Source organism: Anabrus simplex, chromosome 8, assembly GCF_040414725.1.
Source record: "Anabrus simplex isolate iqAnaSimp1 chromosome 8, ASM4041472v1, whole genome shotgun sequence".
Taxonomy (NCBI): domain Eukaryota; kingdom Metazoa; phylum Arthropoda; class Insecta; order Orthoptera; family Tettigoniidae; genus Anabrus; species Anabrus simplex.
This window is the reverse complement of record NC_090272.1, coordinates 233,678,588-233,684,392: the sequence shown is the minus strand read 5'-3', so window position 1 is coordinate 233,684,392 and position 5,805 is coordinate 233,678,588. Positions and strand designations below refer to the sequence as shown.

The 5,805-nt window shown below is 42.6% G+C and overlaps 1 non-coding gene across 1 annotated transcript; it reads left to right on the top strand.

Annotated features, from left to right (window-relative positions):
- The first annotated feature begins 230 nt into the window (after positions 1-230).
- On the top strand, positions 231-303 carry TRNAV-CAC (transfer RNA valine (anticodon CAC)). The gene has a single exon. It is a non-coding gene; the product is annotated as a tRNA-Val (tRNA).
- The last annotated feature ends 5,502 nt before the right edge of the window (positions 304-5,805 follow it).

The window sequence follows — 5,805 nt, the reverse complement described above, 5'->3', positions numbered from 1 at the left end:
CGTTTCAAATTTCGTGGCAGAGTCGGGAATCGAAGCCGGGGGTGGCAGCTAATCACACTAACCACTACACCACAGAGGCGGACTGAAGAGTTTTCTTCTTCTATTAATATCAGCGATTGAAGTTTCCTTTACCGCTGCGAGGAGACGAGACGCTCCCCAGAAATGTTATGTATTTTATAACAGGACAGTGTTATTCGTTCTCTTACGCAAGCAAGCGTGACACTCCTCATGTTTCCGTAGTGTAGCGGTTATCACGTGCGCCTCACACGCGCAAGGTCCCCGGTTCGATCCCGGGCGGAAACAATCCTTTTTAACAATCACGTTATTAATTCAAGTGGTAGTAATTACTGTTTTAATAGGAAGTACAACTAGGCAACGATCTTCTATATAACACTAATCAGAGAGAAAAAAAAATGGAAAGGATCCGACACTTCGAAAAATGAAGGTATCGGCCAAAGAAAGACAAGGGCCACGAAGGGCGTGAAAATGAAAGACTCCGTAGACCTTGAGTGCTCTAATACCGTCGGGGTGGGAAAAGGACAGGAGTTGACCAAGAGAGGCCGGATAGGATAAATGGAAGTGAGGAGCCTGGCACAAGGAAGTGGAGGCAATTCCAGGACTCAGCTCAGGGCCCCGTGGTCTCCAACCCACGCTCCCAAGTTAAAAGCCCTCGGGGTGCCTTTTAGTAGCCTCTTACGGCAGGTGGTGGATACCGTGGGTGTTATTCTACCGCCCCAACCCACAGGGGCTTATTAATTCAGGCAAGCCACATACCACTGATTTGGATTCTCCTGTAAAACTGTTATGAAAATTGAATTAACCTCTTCCTACCAAACGAGTTGGCTGTGCGCGTAGGATCTCGTAGCTGTGAGCGTGCATTCGGGATATGGTGGGTTCGAATCCCATCTTCGGCAGCCCTGAACAAGGTTTTCCATTTTCGCACAAGGTGAATGCTGGGGCTGTGCCTTAATTAAGGCCATGTCGCTTCGTTCCTATTCCTAACCCTTTTCCATCTTTGCGTTATCGAAAACCTTCGATGAGTTAGCGCGACGTTAAAACAGTAGCAAATAATAATATTAATAATAATAATAATAAAATAAAATAAAAATCCTTTCTTTTTCTTTCTTTCTTTCTTTCTTTCTTTCTTTCTTTCTTTCTTTCTTTCTTCCTTCCTTCCTTCCTTCCTTCCTACAACTCCGCTATCAGCGGTGACAGATGGCCTGGGAGTCACTGAAGAGGTGTACTAGGGAAATGACGAGTAAGGTAGTTTTCCGTTGCTTTCCTCATGCCAGAAGTTGCTATTACACATCAGTCTGTCAAGCTCACTGAAGTACAACCGACCACTTTGAGCCACATTTTCACACTAATCATAACAGGTACTGGCTGCGTAAGGAATAGCATTACTAGCATCGCGTATACCTGTCACTTTAATATCGACAAAGCCAAGGATGAGACTGAGTCAGGTCAGTGTACCAGCAGGCATAGTGCAGTGTTAACACTAGGTGTTACCAGAAAAGGCAGAAACGCTGCCCTTATTTTCTCTAATTTTCTTAAACGCATTAGAGAAAATATGATTTGATATTTTTTTACAATTTGTTTTACATCACACCGACACAGATAGCCTTATGGTGATGATGGGATGGGAAAGGGGTAGGAGTGGGAAGGAATCCGCCGTGGCCTTAATTAAGGTACAGCCCCAGCATTTGCCTGGTGTGAAACTGGGAAACCATGGAAAACCATCTTCAGGGGTGATGACAGTGGGGCTCGAACCCACTATCTCCCGGATGCAAGCTCACAGCTGCGCGCCCCTAACCGCACAGCTAACTCACCAGGTATTTGAATTTTTATTTCTATAATAATAATAATAATAATAATAATAATAATAATAATAATAATAATAATAATAATAATAATAATAATAATATCCGCATCTGTGATGTAGTTTGATTAGCTGCCACCCCCGGAGAGACCCGGGATCGATTCCCGAGTCTGCCACGAAATTCAAAACTGGAACGGGGTCCATTCAGTCTCGGGAGGTCAACTGGGTTCGATCCTTTTCCGCGGTTTCCCACTTCTCCTCCAGGCAAACGTCGAGAAGGTACCTAACTTAAGCTCACAGCCATTTCCATCTCTCTCCTTTGCCTGACCCTTCTAATCTTCTCATGCCCAACAAGGCCCCTGTTCAGCAGAGCAGGTGAGGCCGTCTGGACGAGGTACTGGTCCTGCTTCTCTGTTGTACCACCGACCAAATGTCTCACGCTCCAAGACATTGCCCTCCCTTTCTGGGAGAGTCATTTGCATACTCTCTGCTTTATCTAAAGCGCTAGAGTTAATCGCTTATAGACAAATAACAGACTACTGTACATGACGACTTACAACTTACTCGGCCCGCTACAATCTGGTTTTTGTCAATCACACAGTACTACAACGGCACTACTGAAGGTCACAGAAGATATTCGAGAAGCAATGGACAATAAGGAAGTGACAGTTTTAATACTTCTAGACTTGGGCAAAGCTTTTGACTCTGTTGACATTGACATTTTGCTCTCGAAATAGTATTACCTCCATTTCTCGGACAGCGCCCTCCTTTGGTTGCATTCCTACCTGCATGGCCGTCGGCAGTGTGTTCAATCAATCAATCAATCAATCAATCAATCAATCAATCAATCAATCAATCAATCAATCAATCAATCAATCAATCAATCAATCAATCAATCAATCAATCAATCAATCAATCAATCAATCAGTCAATCAATTAATTAATCATTCACTACTGATCTGCATTTACGGCAGTCACCCAGGTGGCAGATTCCCTATCTGTAGCTTTCCTAGCCTTTTCTTAAATGATCGCAAAGAAATTGTAAAATTATTGAACATTTCCCTTGGCAAGTTATTCCAATCCTTAACTCCCCTTCCTATAAACGAATATTTGCCCCAATTTGTCCTCTTGAATCCAACTTTATCTTCATATTGTGATCTTTCCTACTTTTAAAGACACGACTCAAACTTATTCGTCTACTGATGTCCTCCCACGCAATCTCTCCACTGATAGCTAGGAACATACCATTCAGTCGAGCAGCTCGTCTCCTTTCTCCCAAGTCTTCCCAGCCCAAACTTCGCAACATTTTTGTAACGCTACTCTGTTGTCAGAAATCACCCAGAACAAATCGAGCTGCTTTTCTTTGGATTTTTTCCAGTTCTTGAATCAAGTAATCCTGGTGAGGGTCCCATACACTGAAACCATACTCTAGTTGGGGTCTTACCAGAGACTTATATGCCCTCTCCTTTACATCCTTACTACAACCCCTAAATACCCTCATAACCATGTGCAGAGATATGTACTCTTTATTAACAATCATATTTATGTAATTACCCCAATGAAGGTCTTTTCTTATATTAACACCTAGATACTTACAATGATCCCAAAACAGGATCTTTCACCCCATCAACACAGTAATTAAAACTGAGAGGACTTTTCCTATTTGTGAAACTCACAACCTGACTTTTAACCCCGTTTATCATCATACCATTGCCCACCGTCCATCTCACAACACTATCTAGGTCACCCTGCAGCCGCTCACAATCTTGTAACTTATTTATTACTCTGTACAGAATAACATCATCTGCAAACAGCCTTATCTCTGATTCCACTTCTTTACACATAACATTGATAAATATAAGAAAACATAAAGGTCCAATAATACTGCCTTGAGGAATTCCCCTCTTAATTTTTACAGGGACGGATAAAGCTTCACCTACTCTAATTCTCTGAGTTCTATTTTCTAGAAACAGAGCCACCCATTCAGTCACTCTTTTGTCAAGTCCAATTGCACTCATTTTTGCCAGTAGTATCCCATGATCCACTCTATCAAATGCCTTAGATGAGTCAATCGCAGTACAGTCCAATTGACCTCCTGAATCCAGGATATCTGCTATATCTTGCTGGGATCGTACAAGTTGGGCTTCAGTGGAATAATCTTTCCTAAACCCAACCGGCCTTCTGTCAAACCAGTTATTAATTTCACAAACATGTCTAACATAATCAGAAAGAATGCTTTCCCAAAGCTTACATGCAATGCATGTCAAACTGACTGGCCTGTAATTTTCAGGTTTATGTCTATCACCCTTTCCTTTATACACAGGGGCTACTATAGCAACTCTCCATTCATTTAGTATAACTCCTTCAACCAAACAATAATCAAATGAGTATTTCAGATATGGTACTACCCTGTATATCCCAACCCATTGCCTTTAGTACATCCCCAGAAATCTTATCAATTCCAGCTGCTTTTCTAGTTTTCAACTTTTGTATCTTACTGTAAATGTCATTGTTATCATTGGTAAATTTTAATACTTCTTTAGTATTACTCACATCCCCCATCTGGACATTATCATTGTAACCAACAATCTTTACATACTGCTGACTGAATAGTTCTGCGTTTTGAAGATCCTCGCATACACACTCCCCTTGTTCATTAATGATTCCTGGAATGTCCTTCTTTGAACCTGTTTCTGCCTTTAAGTACCAATACATACCCTTCGATTTTTCACTAAAATTTGTATGACCACCAATTATGCTTGCCATCATGTTATCCTTAGCTGACTTCTTTGCTAGATTCAATTTCCTGGTAAGTTCCTTCATTTTCTCCTTACTTTCATAACCATTTCTAACTCTATTTTGTTCCAACCTGCACCTCCTTCTTAGTCTCTTTACTTCTCTGTTATAATATAGTGGATCTTTACCATTCCCTACCTCCTTTAAAGGTACAAACCTATTTTCACATTCCTCAACAACTGCTTTGTTACAGATGGGATAAAGAAATTAATTTGGCGGTCCGTGCAGTGTGGTTTTCCCCAAGGGTCGGTGTTGGAACCCATTCTTTCTTATATTTATATTAATAATGTCTCCCTAAACCTAACGCACTGCAAATAGCACATTAAACCCAGCAAAAATGCAAACCATCATCCTTGGATATCCGAAATTACTTACAAAGATCAATCGACCAGAGAGAACATATACTGTATAATGTAATGTAATACTAACATACCACTCACGTCACCAGTAAAATTCTTAGGCGTTACTTTCGATGATGACATGTCATGGAAAACACATATTACGAACATCACCCAGAAAACATTCTCTGCATTGCACATGTTGTGCTAGGATAAATACTTCTTCTTCTTTATCTGTTTACCCTCCAGGGTGGGTTTTTCCCTCGGACTCTGCGAGGGATCCCACCTCTACCGCCTCAAGGGCAGTGTCCTGGAGCGTGAGACATTGGGTCTGGGATACAACTGGGGAGTATGACCAGTACCTCGCCTAGGCGAACAGGGGCCTTGGTAGGGGATGGGAAGATTGGAAGGGATAGACAAGGAAGAGGGAAGGAAGCGGCCGTGGCCTTAAGTTAGGTACCATTTCGGCATTTGCCTGGAGGAGAAGTGGGAAACCACGGAAAACCACTTCCAGGATGGCTGAGGTGGAAATCGAACCCACCTCTACTCAGTTGACCTTCCATGGTTAAGTGGACCTCGTTCCAGTCCTCGTACCGCTTTTCAAATTTCGTGGCAGAGCCGGGAATCGAACCTGGGTTTCCGGGGGTGGCAGCTAATCACACTAACCACTACACCATTCTTTTCTTTCGCAAGTTGCTTTACGTCTTACGGCGATGATGGACAGGGACGGGCTAGGAGTGGGAAGGAAGCGGCTGTGGCCTTAATTAAGGTACAGCTCCAGCATTTGCCTGGTGTGAAAATGGGAAACCACGGAAGACCTTTTTCAGGGCTGCCGACAGTGGGGTTCGAACC